This window comes from Erpetoichthys calabaricus, chromosome 3 (genome assembly GCF_900747795.2).
Source record: "Erpetoichthys calabaricus chromosome 3, fErpCal1.3, whole genome shotgun sequence".
Lineage (NCBI taxonomy): Eukaryota > Metazoa > Chordata > Cladistia > Polypteriformes > Polypteridae > Erpetoichthys > Erpetoichthys calabaricus.
Genome location: NC_041396.2, coordinates 260,364,541 through 260,381,548, shown reverse-complemented (window position 1 = coordinate 260,381,548; position 17,008 = coordinate 260,364,541).

The following is a 17,008-nucleotide window of genomic DNA, read 5'->3' as shown; positions in this document are numbered from 1 at the left end:
CATTTGACAAATAATTCAAAAGCCATTGCTTCTCTACAAAGTATTTCTGACATTTCCGCCTCACTGGCAGAGATATTACAAAGGATTCGCAGGTGATAATTAGTTGATGTTTTAATGTCATTGTGTGATTTGAGAGGGTAAACCACTTAGAACAGATTTCCAGATAGATATGTCCTTAATGGTTTCTGAGGCAGTGAATGATTTGTTCAAAATTATTTGCACAGATGCATCTTTTTTCAGTTAGCCATATGCATTTGAGTTTAACAGTACAGCTTTTCCTGTGCATTAATTGATATTTTAAATGGTTTAATTTGTATTTCTTTTATTTAAGAATTTAAAAGCCTGTGTATGTAATATGTGCTTGATTGTTAGCCATCTCTTGGTTGGTTTATCCTCTCAATAACTGGCATTTCATATTTTACTAGAATTTGTGTTACAGAAAACCGCATCAGATTTTTAAACTGCCTGGGGTCCTTGAGGGGATGATCTGTAAACTATTTTTCTGCTTACTGAGCCCAATATGTATTTAAAACAAGTTTTTACAGAACAAAAACAAACTCAAAGGTCTATGTAGATTTTATTCTTGCAGTGTACATACCTTTCAATGGCAAATGCTGACCATTTAGTAAAGTGGCCTTGAAGTGTGTTTTTTTTTTTTCCTCTCCCTCTCTATTAAAGATTTGTTTTTAACCGTCTTCTGCTGTCTAACACTTTTTATTGGTGTACTGTCTGTTCCCATTATGTAGCAAAATTATTTGGTTTATGTAATGCCATTTAATTAGACATTCGGCTCCTTGTGCCTGAAACAACTTCATCCGATATTTTTCTTGACAAGTCAATAATATGCTCCGTGGAGGAACATATCTCCTAAAACTCTAAGCTTGTCTACTACACCAATGGACCTCCAACCCCCTTTTTTGTTTTGTTTGTTCATTCTTTCTCTTCATATGTCATTAAAAGCAGCAGCTTAATGATACACATATGGTCTTGCCAAACTACCTAATTGCCCATTGTATGTTTTGTTATTTGCAACTAATAGTAAATTGCTGCCTTGCTATTGTAAAGAAATAATTAACAATACTTCCTAAACTTATCATCTTAAACCTGATAGGTTTTGTAGGATGATGATGGTGGACCACTGGGTTCATACCAGTTTGTAACTTTACAATTCTTATGACAAGTCAAAGGAAAACTCCACAAGTTTATCGGTTGACCCTAAATCTAAACATGTTTACTAAATCTTCCAAAACCTGTCCCAGTCATGACCTCTATAAATCATAAGCCAACTTTAATGTGTTGCTTCAACCAAAGAATGCCCCCAAATATCCTTTTATGTTAGGTTGGAATGAAATATAGATGTCAAGAAGTTACCCAAGACTTATAGGTACATTGTTAAAGATGGCAAGTGAGCACCAGGTTTGCATCAAAAAGACAAAAAAAAATCTCCCCATTTGAGGCCAAGGTCAGGGCAAATGTATAATACCATGAACACTCTGAAAATCTAAATGTATTGTTGGACAGGCTGTGAAGAGGGTGATCAATATAGCAGGTAACCAGAATTATATTGTAAATGAGACAAAGGAAATAATTGACCACGCAAAAGTGCAAACCAAGCACATCTCTTCCCAAAGGCAAGAAGGCTATGGCATAGAGAAGAATATCCCTCCTTGGATGTCCTGAGAATGGACAAAATCTTAAGGCATTGGAATTTGCATTGTATTTGTTCCCACTGAGACCCTGATGAATTAAGAAAATGTTAGTTCTTTCATTTGTTTTCCCAACAATCCAATGTATCTGAATAGAAATATAAGTGGGTGGAGCCACAATTGCTTTTAAACGAAAAGCTGTAAAGCCAGTTTTAGAACAAACTGAGACTGAGCCATTACTTGAATCAAGCAATAGTGATGACAATGTGAATTGGTCGTCAGATGTCGTGAGCAGCCTGGCAGTCAAATGAAAAGTTAGTATCTTAGCACTGTTCACAATGCAGCAACTGTCAACATCTTAGAAGAAACGTGGATGTCACTGAGCCTTGCGTTGTGTTCGCCTGCAATAACACAAGTGGTATGTCAATCAGGCACTGATGTTCTAATCTCTTATGCACAACACACTTCTACTGTCCCGATTGTAATGTTAGGCTTATATGTTGGTGCCTGTATCAAAATATGTCCCACCAAGGACTAAATCTGCATCGGTACAGTAGTGAACACAGAACATATCTTTAATACTGTGATTATGTTGATGTTTTGGTATTTAGAAGTTTTTGTTACACGTAGTAATATTTTTTTCCTGTTAAAAATTTCCAGGGGTAAATATAAGGCTAAGGAGGTGCATTAAATGGTGCGGCAGGTTGGACTTGGCAAACATAAGTCAGTCAGTGTGACATGAACGTTTGTGGGGACAGTGATCCCCTAAAAAAGCTACAGATATTAGAGAGGTGTCTCCCCAGGACTGTGGCAGGAGTTGAAAGGGGATTAAATAAACTGTCCTTTCAAGGACCATTCAACAGCCACCTATTTTTGTGTCAGTCATTCCTCTGCTGCATCTTGGGTATTTACAATATCATAACTACAAATAACTCCTAACGTGCTTGTTTTATTTTGATACTCTTAGCGTTAAAGCAACTGAAGTTTTTTTTTTTTTTCTTTTTTAAAAGAATATTAGAATCAAGATGAGAATAGACCATTCAGCCTAATAAAACACTTTGAAGTCTGTCTACCACACTACTGGGTAACTTCCAAGTGTCTGTAGTTCTCTATGTAAATAACTTTCTAATGTTTGTGCAAAATTTACTCTTAGCAAGTTTCCAACTGTGTCCCAGTGTTCTCGATGTCTCTAAAATTATGAAGGGAATTAATGCAGTGGATAAACACATCATTCATGTCTCTACTTAATCTCCTTTTGCTTAAAGTTAAACGGCTCTGCTCTTTTAATCTTTCCTCATAACTCCTCCCCTGTAGTCCTGGAGTCAGCCTAGTCACTCTTTTCTGGTCTTTTTCCAACACTGCTATGTCCTTTTTGTAGCCAGGGACCAAAACTGCACAGTACTCCAGATGAGGCCTCACCAGTGTGTGTTAAGTAGTAGTAGTAGTATTATTATTATTATAATGTATTGTAGCTTTTAACTGTGGGCTTGAAATTTGTATTTGTGTTGAATGACTGCTGCCTGTCGCTTCAGATGAAGTTTTATATCTGGCCTATCCTAAACTTCCTGCCCTCCATTCCTTAATTTAAACATCTTTGACTAACCTCAAGATACACCCTCTCGGTGATTCAACTCTTTATAATAACGCTCAGTTGTGTCTTAAGCATTTTTTTCCTGTTTTCTCTCACATGCTGTGAATGCAATTACCTGTAAAATGATGGCTTTTTGTAGTATATGCAACTGTCTTTGTGTCGGGTATCACAAGTCTGTTTCTGGCCCTGGCTGGGCTAGTTGACCTTGCAATGTCCCCCATAACCTTGCTTTTGTGTACACATGTTCAATTTGAATTTTCAGGTTTAGCAGTGGAGCTTGATAGTTAACCCCTGTATTAAAATTAGTACCACCAGTTGTTTTTGTTTTTAATTGTTTCGTTTGTGCCTTTTTAGTTTTTTCCAGTAGAGGCCATACAGCCCACATTAGTGAGACCTGGAAGTGTGAAACATCCAGCAGGATTTACTCCATTCAAGGTAGCCACAGTAATTTGAATAAAAAAAAAACAAAACAGAATGGATCTCAATATCTGGATATCTCACACTGAATTGTTTGTTGGCTTCATGCTGAGCAGAAGATACATGGGAGATAGCACTGTTATCAGACAGCCCCAGTCTCTTGTATTCAAGTCATGCATTGTGTGAGGTCTGTGTGTTCCTTTCATGTGATTGTGTCTTGTTCTTTGTCACCTGAAAGCCATTAAGTTCTAAATGTGAGGTGTTGCCATTTCAATCTTGGCAATTCATAACCAATAGGTTTTTTTTTTCTAGACGGTGTGTTTATGATGTTGCATTATGTGATTTATCATTGTGGGTCATGTCCAATCGGCAGACCACGGTTGCAGATCTCATTCTAGGACCATTAAATGACTGATTGCTGGTCTTCCAGTACAGTCCTGCTCACCCTTTTTGGTGACAGCCTACATCATGCTGCCTGACGGAGCCAGTGACTTACAAAGGGTTAACAGTACAGTGAGTTGCTGCTTTTTTTTTTTTTTTTTTTTTTTTTTTTTTTTTTTTAAAACTGCTTTGTCGTAGTGTGTAAAACATGAGACATCAGATAACCAAGCTTTCCTTCAGTTTAAGGTCCAAAACATGCACTCCTTTATTCCTTGTTGCTGTATTATATGCATTGTACTTCCTTTCACAAGAACATTCATTCGTTGTCGGCTCTCATGCACACAGATCACTATCACTAAAGACAAAATTAAACCTACTTAATTTTACAGGAGTGAGTCGCTGGACATGTCACATATGTGACCAGCTTAACTGGAGTGAGTAAAGATTACAGTATGTCAATTAAGTCTCTGCTGGCAAAGACACCTGATGTGACATGGCCTTTAGTTTTTAAACCTATATTCTGGTGTTGTATTTGGTGATGATGATGTCATGATGATCCAATGCCAGTCGAGAGGCTGAATTCCAGCATCTATCCATCTCATTGTCCAGTTATTTTCTGAGTCAAACGTTATATGAACTTGCATATCATGATAGTGTTTCGAAACAGTCAAAGACATTATTAGTTATTACTAGAGTCTGAATGCATACTGGAAAATTCTTGCAAGGCTGTACCCAATTTTCCTACAAAAAATACAGCTAAAAATCTGTGTGCTCCATGGAACCACACCAAGACGCAGGAAGAATGAGAAGAGTGACCAAGGCAAGACAGAAGCCTTCCATAGGGTCCTGCTAAGTAAGCCCATCTATCTTGTTAATTAGGTGCCTTGGCATCCGGTCATCAGCTCTTGCCCAATCAGATGTTGCATAAATGTGGTTGTTCATTCTGTCTGCCTGGACTAGGGCATCCATTCCCGGGAATCCCGCATGTCATTCCTGGGAATGACACAGTGCACGGGCATCTCGCATGTAAACGGTTTTAGAACGAGCGACACTTATTTTTAATAAAACTACTGCAATATGTTGACACTAATAAAAGACCAACCTTAACTACAAGCAGTTCATGCTGTCATATGAGTACATGTATCTACTGTAGTTAGTTGCGGTAATAAGAGTGTAGAAAGCACAACATGTCGAGCGTGCGGTCGTCCAGTCGAGAGCACCTTCGTGCAGAGTACACCAGCCGCTGAGAAAGCAGGCTATGCCTCCACTGAAGTAAACGGCACAGATACTGATACACACGTTCTAAACAACGCCTGCGCTTGCCGTTGCTCTGAAACACTGCCATTTCAGCTTTTACTGATGCATCCAGATTCTTGTCATCATTCTGTGATGGCAAGTTTCTTAGCACAGATAATGCGGATGCAACGGACTGACACTTTGCAATTTCAAGTTGCTGTCAATAGCACAGACGTCAATAAACTCTGCCCCGTCCCGGGAATGGATTCCTTAGGCTGGACCACCTTAAACCGTGGCCCATAAATTCATTCTGTAGAAGGAGCATTTTTCCCTGAACGGAATGCCGTTTAATCCCCCAGATGAATCCCTTAAAGAAAGCGGAAACACAAGAAAAACTCATTTTTTAAAAAAACGTTTATTTTTACATGTTGCAATCCTCCACAAGGCATTTTCATCGTGATTGCATTACCGTAGAGTTATAAATATTCACAAACTATTTACAAGTTAGAATCAAAGACGATGTTTTGAGGGGCTCAGCTTCTTTGGCGCCAGTACTCCAATGGAAGCCCCGCTAAGAGGCTGTTCTGTCCGCCCACGCTGATCTCGCCGCTGTGCGCAGACGCAGTCCAGGCGCCCTCAGCGTACACCTGTGGCTTCTGCGGCACGTAATAAGGAGCGCTGCGCTGGCTCATCCGGGGCAGGTGACGGGCTCGGCGGTTCTGGAACCACACCTGGGAAAAAACAAATGAAAAATTAAACTGAGGAACACTTCGAAAATATCACCATGTGCCCAGACATATGGGTTATTTATTTTGGAAGATCGTGTTATAAGTATTTTAGCCTTTAATGCTAACTTTTCACTTTGATTTTGAGTTATATATTAGTCATAGACTGCCTCATGTAAACCGTTCAGTAGACAATAATTATATTGTGATGCTGCACAACATGAACGTAATTTAGCCTAAGAGGAGATTTATGGATGTGGTGAGAGAGCAAGGAGCAGAGGACTGGAAAAGGATTATCTGCTGTGGTGACCACTAGGATAATACAACTTTAAATTAATCTGAGAAAACTGGGGTTTTTATGATCCGCCTAACTCAACAGTTTTAAATATTACAGCCGCGCTCGCTGACATGCCCACCACGGTCAGCGTATGCGTGTGCGCCGTCTCACCTGCACCCTGGACTCCGCGATTCCCGTTGATTCGGATAACTGCGTGCGCTTCTTAAAATCCGGATACGGGTCGTTTTGGAAAGCTCGTTTGAGATATTCGCTCTGCTCTTTCGTAAAGATGGTTTTCTTCCTCTTTTGCTTTGCTCGGTTTTGGTTTCTGCACGTGGCGCCCACGTCTGACGAGGTGTCGCTTCGCCTCTCTTTGGACGTCTCAATGGCTGTGCCGCCCCAGCAAGGCAAATCCAAAGAGGCACCCCGACCTGGGAAGGGAAAGAATAGGCTTAGCGTCTCATTTGTACTCGAAAGGAACACATACGTTTACTTATTCATGAACATTGAAAAATCGGACACCCCAAATGTGTCCGGTCTTTGCACATTTGAACTTTTTACTGTACACCTAAAAATGAGCTTTCAACAATTTCACTGTGTCAGTGTCAAATTAATCGAAAGAAAAATCTATGGAGTTTGTTAGGCTATTTAAGCGTGCAATGGCGAAATTAACTTAAAGTTAAAAATAAGAAATGGACAGTGTCAGCAGTGCCTTTAGTTAAGAAATAACTTTTATATAAAAATCAATACACAGGGAAGATGAAGTGATGGCGTGCAGAATTCTTCGTGGAAGTAAGACCGATTTTACCAAGATGGCCTATTTGTTGTCCCAGTAACTGATGCCCCCTTAATCCCCTGATTATTAAGCTCCACTGTAGATGTACAGTACAGGAAGCAGTTGGCCATACTTACTGCTGACGCCAGTGCGCTCCATGCCGCTGCACCCCGCTCGTCCTGTCCCGGGACTGCTCTCGGTGGTCCTGACCGCCAGCCTGTAATCCTCCTCCAAAGACAAGACGGTGTTGAGAAGATGGTCCATCTCCCAGTCCAGTTCCATTGCGCCCGCACTGCTCTATCGCTCACCTCCATCACCCCACAAATATATATACAGGCGGGCGGCAGAGGCTCCTTCATTCGTCATGTGTATTAGCGCGGCGAATGTCCTAATAGAGGATCAAAGGCCGATTCATTGATCACAAATAGCTTTACAGATTTAGTGAATGTCTTTAATGGAAAGGGGAGGGGGGTCTGTTTCAAGCCCCAAAGGTGACAGGACCACTAAGTACCTGTCAGGCCACGGCCGGGCCTTCGCTGTCCACAAGAAGAGCGTCCTTTCATGAACAGACGGAGCAGAAAGTTAAAAGGACGAGTTTGAGCAGTGGACTCGCTGCTTATTGTTTCGATATGCACTTTGTACAAGAGCTTTGAAGTCGTCATGTCGAAGCAAATAACACATAAGGCTCTAACGTTAAACATTGGAACTTTTACTCGGGTGAACGCAGCACGTATAAATAATGTCTGCGCCCCAGCGCGTTAAGGGGCGACTTGACTTTTTAATGCCAGTCGATCAACTGACCGTTTTAAATTGTTAGTTTGTATGCGTCTGCCCATTTATAACAGGCCTCCATAGTTATCTGTCCACCAGGCTAGACAGACGCATATAAAAAGTGCAATCTGCCCGTGATATATTTCCTTTCACATCAATGTAATATAGCGCGTGAAAGGCAGCGTATGTATGTGTATAAATGTTTATATATGTGTATATATGTTTAATACTTATGGTGCCTTTCTTATTTACTATAACGTCTTTTAGTTTTATTATATAATCATTTTCATATCTCTATGTAATGTGCCTTTCATAATTATCTATCTTTGTAACATTGTGCCTTTCCTATTTACTATACCATCTTTAATTTCTGTTATATAATAATTTTCATATCTCTATTTAATAGTTCCTTTCATAGTTAAATATTTATAAAATAGGAAAGGCACAATTTATTATACCGTCTTTAATTTGTTATATAATTTGCATACCTCTGTATATTAGTTCCTTTCGTAGTTAAATACGTATAACATTGTGCCTTTCCTATTTATTATATAGTTTTATTTTTAATATACAATATTTTCCTACCTCTGTATAATATAGTGCCTTTCATAATTACTTATTTATTTGTGTAACATGGTGCTTTGTCTATTTTTTATACTTTTAATTAAATGTTATACTTTTCATACCTCTAATTCAGTAGTTGCCAAACTCGGTCCTTGGAACACCCTGTGGCTGCAGGCTTTAACTCCAGTTAGTTAGCTTTTTTTTTTCTCTTCGTTTATTCTGCATTCAGAAAGGCACCACAGTATCATTTTTACTCTGTAAGACATTTAGAAATATGTCTGTCTATGTTTTGCTAGAATTTTAAATGCTTAACTCTGTTTTTCTTGTAGTCCTATTGTTTTCCCATATTTTGTGTAGTCTGCTCCCATAGTGATTTTCCTGTTTATTGTACTGTCTTCAGTTGTATCTGTTACATAATATTTTTCGTATCTGTGTAGTGCCTTTTCTATCTATATGTATCGTCTCTGTACTTTATATAGTGCCTCCTCTATGTTATATGCATATTATACAGTTTATTGTAGTGCCTTTTCTATCTATATCATATGTATCGTCGCTATACTTCCTATAGTGCCTTTCAAATCTGCTATTGTAGTTCCTTTTCCATCTGTCTTACTGGTGCATATAAAAGACATGATATCCGTGTCAGACGCAGTGTTATTCTTCTGTGCCTGTATATTTAAACACAAAAGTCTGTCCGATTGAGTTGTTTGGGATTGCAGATCTTCTGTTCTCTCACTGTCTGTGGATTTATCTTTTTTTTATTTATTTATTTGTTTGTTTGCTTGCTTGTTTGCTTTACAGACACCCATCTTTAAGCGGTCCCCTAATGAGTCTTAATTAGCTGCTCACTTTTCTCCGCTTCCCCAGTCGCTCCGTCTTCTCTGATCAAGGCCTACTTTTCCCCTTTGAGCGGTAGTACTCGTCGAATGTTCTGCAAATCTTCGTATTTCTTCTTCAGCGCAAATGTTTTGCCCCTTCATGTCCAGTGATGAAGGGAGCGCAGTTAGGCTGGGATGAAAGCGACTTTGTCACAGGCCGAGGACAGCGCCATTCACACGTTTTTTTTTGTCATCCCAGAACCGCATTGTCGCATTCGGGGTCACCGGAGAGCCAGCGAGGGGCCTAAATCAGTTGAGATTAAATACCAACACGTGAAATCATCAGCCGATGTGGCGTGAGGGCAGACTACGTGGAGTTCAACACTTCTGTTTTCCCGGCGTTCGAGAATGCTGATAAACGTGTTGCAGGTAACGGTGTATGCAGGGCTCAGAATTTTTCACCCCTCGGGCATCCGTGAAATAAAATGATGAGTATTTGTTCTTTTTTATCAGACCAGTTAATAATAAACTGATGGACCCATTTATCTGGGCTACAATGAGACTGTTTTCCTATTAATGCTACTTCAACTACTAATTTACTCATCCATTTTGAACACTTCATCCGGTGACTCAAAACAGGTACCAAGCCCGGCCGGATCGCTTGTCCAAACAGTACGCATGACGGCTTACTGACTCCTAATGCGTGTCTGTGGTTGTGGGATCGGAACGGGAGATCAGCCCGTCACACTGTGGTCAAGCCGGCGACTGCACACAATTCTCCTTTAACTCTCCGCGTTGAATTAAACAACCCCCTTTCATTTTGTTTTAATACAGCAGTCGCAAAGGTAATACACACCATAAATAAATGTAAACGTACAAATATGATTTTGCCGTGGGGCAGACAGAAAGAATAAAATACACGCGGGTTTTGCCTGAAACAGATTTCTTCAATGCGGTAGCTGGCACGAGACACGTCCTCACAACGGCCCCCACACAGTAGCTGCTGTGACTTTGTGTATTCGCGAAGGGCACGCTGATCTGTAATGACGTCATACCGATGTGGCGAATGCGCTACGCATGCGCACAATGCACGAAAGACTCCGCTTTTTACGGGGTTCAAAATTTTTACTCTTCTCGGACATCCGCGATATAAAATGATATTCGTGTATTTATTCGTTTTTATCAGACTAGTCGATAGTAAGCTGATGGGCCCATTCATCGGTGCTACAAAGAGATTGTTTACTACCTCTACTACTAGGTTACTAATTTTCTATTCATTCATTTCCCCATTTTACGAGTAGGCGTATTAATCCCATTATCCTAATTGGATAAACTGATCAATTAACAGTGAGACTCTGTTAACTGTTGAAATGACATAGCAAAAATATTCTAATAAACGACAAGTTTAATTTACATAACGTCATTAAATCTGTTCATGTTCAAAACGCAGAGCAGTTTATTAACTGTGTAGCGGAGAACACTTTTTATATAAGACAATTTTTAAAAGGTCAAAACAGCGAAAACTCCGTGATCATTTACATTTACATCCGACATAATAAGGGTACAATGGAGTTAATCACTCTTTAAATTGTGTAAACGAACTTTTCATTGAAAAGGCAAGATGCCTACGCTCTTTAAAATACTGGCTCTTCAATGGCGCTTTACTGCTCTGTGTGGTTTCTTGAAGAGCCAAGGAATCGTTTCAGTCTGGGCTGGGTTCTTTATATATGACATTGATTCATCAGACTTTCAAAAGGTTCTTCATGTTTGGACAAATCCATTCATCCATCCATTTTCCAACCCGCTGAATCCGAACACAGGGTCACGGGGGTCTGCTGGAGCCAATCCCAGCCAACACAGGGCACAAGGCTGAACCAATCCCGGGCAGGGTGCCAACCCACCGCAGTTTGGACAAATCTTTTTTTCTTATATAATACGCTACCGTGGCTGTTCGTTTGTCTGTCCAGGATTTTAAATCACCTGTAGCTCGCAAACCGTTTGAATTATTGACCTGAAATTTGCTACACATATACTACGTGACGTCTACTCTCCGCTTTTGAGTGTTGATTGACCTCCAAGTGTTATATCTATTGGCAATAATATTGAACTAATAAAAAGGAAGAAGACGGAGACAGGTTCAAAGTGATAAACTTTAACAGGTCCTTTTACTAAGATCGTTTCAGAGTACACGTTACATAGCCTTATTATTATTACTGTATCTACTTCCTAATAGCTCCCCAATACCCATAATTCCTTATTACTACGGAATCCTCAAAAGTCCAGACTTACAATATACTACATATTCCTCCCCCCTTAAAATTGTAAACACGGCTAACATATAACAAACAACACCTGCTATTAGAAACAGGAGTATCAACATGAAACAGAAAACATACTGTTATCAATGCAATTACATTCTAACAAAGGAGAGCGGATAAGCGATCTGTACATCCTGCTAACATAAGGTATTATTCTGTACCTTTGTAACTCCATATACATATATATATATATAGTTAGTATAAGTTAAGATAGTCAAGAGGCTTCCTGCTTCTGAGAGGATTTCGTCGTACAGCTGATGTGAGTTCATCCCCTAAGGCAGCCTCAGGTAACTTTGGCACCACAGCATCAGCAGGAATTGAAACAGGAGAGTCAGGTGGTATCCCCGGCTGGCTTTGGGTCAACTCACTAGAACTTGGTTCCTCAGACATTTCTGTGCTACCAGCTGCTTCATCGGGTATAGCTGGTAATAACTGTTCAACATGTCGTCTCCATGTCTGGCAGTCTCGTGTTCATACCTTATAAGAGACAGGTCCAATCTTTTGAAGAATGGTTGCATTTCTCAGTGGTGGAGTAGGTACAAGCAAGGACAGCATCTCTACTGAAAAACTCATGATCTTTCGCCCGCTTGACATGTTGTTTTACTTGATTGTGCTGCTTATCATAAACTCTCATTGGAGGGGTAGCTGGTCTCAACAAATCAAGACGTGTTCTCAACTGCCTTTTTAGAAACAGATCAGCTGGTGACATACTTGTTGTTGCATGGGGTGTGTTATGATATTTAAGAAGAAATGTATAAAGACGTTGCTTGAAAGGTGCTTCAGTTTTGGATGCTTCAAGAGCATGTTTAAGGGTTTGCACCATTCTTTCAGCCAGGCCATTAGTAGAAGGATGATAAGGACTGGATAGGAGATGTTTAATACCATTACCTTTTAGGAATACTTCCATTTGTTGGGACACAAAAGAAGGCCCATTATCCGTCACAATCTGATCTGGCAGTCCAAAACGTGCAAACATCTCTCTTAAGGTTTGGATCGTCTTTTCTGATGTGATGGCGGGCATGACAGTGACCTCAGGCCACTTAGAATGTGCATCCACTGCGACCAGAAGCATAACACCCTTTACAGGTCCTGCAAAATCTAAATGAACGTGTTGTCAAGGACTGGCAGGCCTTTCCCATGGATGCAATGGTGCTGGACTTGGCATATTTCTGAGGGCTTGACATAATGCACATGAAGTTGCCTTTTCTTCAATATCACGATCAAGTCCAGGCCACCAAAAGTAACTCCAGGCTAGCTCTTTCATTCGGACTATGCCACAGTGTCCAAGATGTAACTCATCCAGAATGGGTTTCCTCAACCTTTGTGGTATAATTACTCGCATGCCCCACATGAGGCATCCTGCTGTCACAGATGACTCGTTCCCCCATGAAAGGTAAGGCTGAACATCAGGCAGTGCATTAAGGGTGATAAGGTCCTACCCTCTAAGCATGCAGTCAAGTAGTTTTGAAAGTGTGTAATCACCCTTGGTTTCCTGCTTAATCTGGTGGGCGGTGATAGGTGCATTTTCCACCATCTTAAAGTAAAAAATCTTTTGCCCTTGTTCTCTGGGTTGTCTTGACAGACCATCTGCGTTGCCATGTGCCTCTGAACGCCTGTATTTGATCTCATAATTGTGAGCCCCAAGGAGCAATGCCCAGTGTCTGAAGTCTGCTTGCTGCCATAGATGGCACACCAGTATATGAGCCAAAAATAGATGTGAGAGGTCGGTGGTCTGTTAGCAGGGTAATTATCGACCAAACAGGTAAGTGTGGAATTTTTTTATTCTAAAAATGATGCTTAAAGCCTCTTTTTCAATTTGAGGATATTTTGTTTCCGTTTTACTCACTGTCGCTCCTCACCTGTTGACATAATATGTGATGCAACAGCCCCAACACTGTAAGGAGATACATCACAAGCTATCTGAATTGGTAAGGATGGGTCAAAATGTGCTAAAACTCTTATCAGCCAGCGCAGCCTTGGCTTTGCTAAATGCCGTTTCACACTCCTGTGACCATTTCCAGGGTCTACTCTCACACAGCAACTCATGGAGTGGTTTCAACAACATTGCTAGCCGTGAAATAAAACACCCATAATAGTTCACAAGACCCAAGAATGATCTCAGTTGGCTGACATTGCTTGGATCAGGGGCACCTACTATCGCCTTCACTTTTGAAGGAGCTGTGTGCAACCCATCAGAATCAATAACATGCCCTAGGTACTCCACAGACATTTTGATAAAGTCACATTTGTCCTCGTTTACACGCAGCCCATATTTTTCTAGCCTGTTTAAGGTCTGATCCAGATTGGCCATGCGCTCCTTGTCATCTCAGCCTGTAACCAGTATGTCATCCAGGTAACACTGTAATCCACTAAGGATCTGGTCCATGGCACTCTGGAATAACGCTGGTGCTGAAGTAATTCCAAAAGGTAAGCGGTGATAACGGTGGAGCCTTTTATGTGTTGCTTTGGTGAGGTACTTTAGTGAGTCCTCATCTACATGCATTTGCAAGTATGCTTGGCTGAGGTCTATTTTACTAAATTTGTTTCCCCCAGCTAATCCAGCAAAAATATCTTCAATCACAGGAAGGGGGTATTGCTCAGCTATGAGTACAGGGTTTACGGTTACCTTAAAGTCCCCACATAATCGTACAGATCCATCAGACCTGACCAACGGAACCACAGGTGTGGCCCACTCAGAATGAGAAACGGGTTCTAGGACTCCTAGCTTTTTCAAGACGATCAATGTCCACCTCCACCTTTGGTCTTAAAGCATAAGGAACACTCCTTGCCTTCAAAAATCGTGGTTGACAATTTGGTTGCACCCAGAGTGTCACTTTAATCCCTATCGTACTCCCCAGTTCCTCTTGGATCTTGGTGCTTTCTCAGGACCAAATTCAACTCGGACTGTTCAACAGACACAGCATTCACTTTGGTCCAATCCAACTGTACTTTTTCAAGCCATGATCTGTCCATCAGAGCTGGAAAATCACCTTTTACTGTATATACGGGCAAATTGGTTCTTTGCCCATTTAGATCAACCTGAACCTTTGTTTTACCCAACATGGGCACACTCTCCCCAGTGTATGTCTTTATTATGATCTTAGGGTGTTTCAGTGGAAGGTGATTTAGTTTTCCTTAAACAGTTTCTCTGATATTAGGGAGACCGCTGCTCCAGTATCCACCTCCATTTTCACAGGGTGGCCTTGCAGCATGGCAGTAATAGTATACAGTATGCTGCTCAGCCTCTTTTTTTATTCAGTGTTTTAATTAGTAGCTCAGCCTCAGAATCAGTCTCACTGTCAGTTTTATTTTCTTCCTGTACCACATGTAAGTTTGTCTTTTTACAAGACCAGGATGCCTTTTTATGTTTCCCTGTTTCCCCCTCATCTGTGCCTTCCATTCTCTTTGCTTTTGCCCAGCAGTTCGCTGGATGGTGATCCATCTTTCCACATCTGTAACACTGTTTGGTGCCCCCTTTTTGTTTGCTTGGGTCTGCTTGAACTCTGCTGCGTTTCTTTAGCAGCCAGCTCCATAGACACTGCTATCTCAATCGCTTTCTGCAATGTGAGGTTGGCCTCAGTGAGTAACCGCTTCTGAAGGCCCTCACTTCTTAATCCGCACACTAGCCTGTCCCGTAAGGCGTCATCCAAATTAGCCCCAAGTTCACAATGTTCTGTAAGTTTCTTGAGCACCGCTACATGCTGAGCAATAGACTCCTTCCTGGTTCTGTTTGTGAAGCCTAAATCTTTCAGCTATTAATAGTGGCTTAGGCGAAAAATTTGATTCCAGGATCCTTACAATTTCATTAAATGACTCGTCACCGGGTTTTCCTGGCTGTACCAAACTTCTCAGTAGACTAAATGTCTTTGCCCCGATAACGCTAAGAAATGTTGGCACTTTCAGGTCATCCTCAATGGCAGTGGCTTTCACAAAAAACTCAAATCGCTCTGTATAAGCGCCCCATTGCTCAACTGAATCATCATATGGCCCGAAATGTCCCATTATCATTGCCATTTTATCCCTTGTGCTTATCTTCAGTAAATGGCGGAGGGACTTTACCACAGAAATAGAAAAAAAAGTTGCAGCTTTTCTCTTTCCAGTGGAAAGAAAAAAAAATTACTTTACACGTTGCCTAATAATAGAGGTGCACTTTTAAGTCCATCGCATCCACGTCGCCAGTATTATATCCAGGGCCGGATTTATATGAAAAGAGGCCCTAGGCTATTCCACTTATGAGGCCCTTTCACCTTCCATTTTTAAGTTTGTAAATTACATGAGAGATAATAAAATTTTGCTAACAATTTGAATGTAGGCCCCTCTTGATCTTGAGGCCCTAGGCTGAAGCCTAGTTAGCCTATAGGAAAATCCGGCCCTGATTATATCTATAGGCAATAATATTGCACTAATAAAAAGGAAGAAGACGGAGACAGGTTCAAAGTGATACAGCTCTTTTTACTAAGATCGTTTCAGAGTACACAGCCTTATTATTGTTATCTACTTCCTAACAGCTCCCCAGTACCCATAATTCCTTATTGCTACGGAATCCCCCAAACTCCAGACTACAATATACTATACCAAGGTTATTCCTTTTTATTTTTATTTTATTGTAGAATGAACTTTCGGCAGCAGCCAGCAGGGCGGCCGTTCCGCGTATGCGTATGAACGTAGTTCTCATTCGCGACCTCCTTCGCTGTCACTTCCCCTACCTCTTCATATCTTAAATTATTTTTGAGGGCGATTGAATACTTAAGTGGCAACTTATATGAAAAATTAAGGAAAACGTATTAAGTAATTGCAACACAAACACTGACATCAGTTTTAGCGCAAAAAGATGGCGACAAAAGAAGAGAAGAAGCGGGTCGCAAGGGTGTAGAATAGACGAGCTGCTCAGGAAGCAGCAAGCGCATCAACGTCTGAGCAAACGAATGCTAAACGTACAGAGAAAGAGTCTGAAAACTATAAACGCTCAAGTCAAGTGTAACGTGCAGTGCACCGTTACTGGTCAGAAATATTTGATGTATGGTGGGCTACCTAGCAGGACTCCAACAAATCATGAAAAGCTGAATAAGGGACTCATTAGAATTTTACAAATCTGCTATGTCTGTTCATGGTTATTTATGGAGCCTGTTAGACATCTGAAGGATCTTTATGGAATCTTCATGTGGATGGGTCTTTTATTAACCAAAAATGGGAAGAACCACTTTAACATGTTCACGTTAAAGAGTATACTGTACATCATAGATGGATCATAGCCATTAAACAACATGCACCATCGTAAGGAAATGCACAAGAATGAGAAACATCAGTTAACATCAGGAAGACCACCCAGGTTAGGTGGATTGGTATTGCTAAACTGGACTCTTGTGTGTGTGTGTTTGTCTTCACCTTGTGATGGACTGGCGCCTGTTCCGGTGATGGTCCTGTCTTGCACCTTTGGCTCCAGCTTCACCGCAATCCTGCTCTGGATAAGCACGTTTAGAAAATGGATG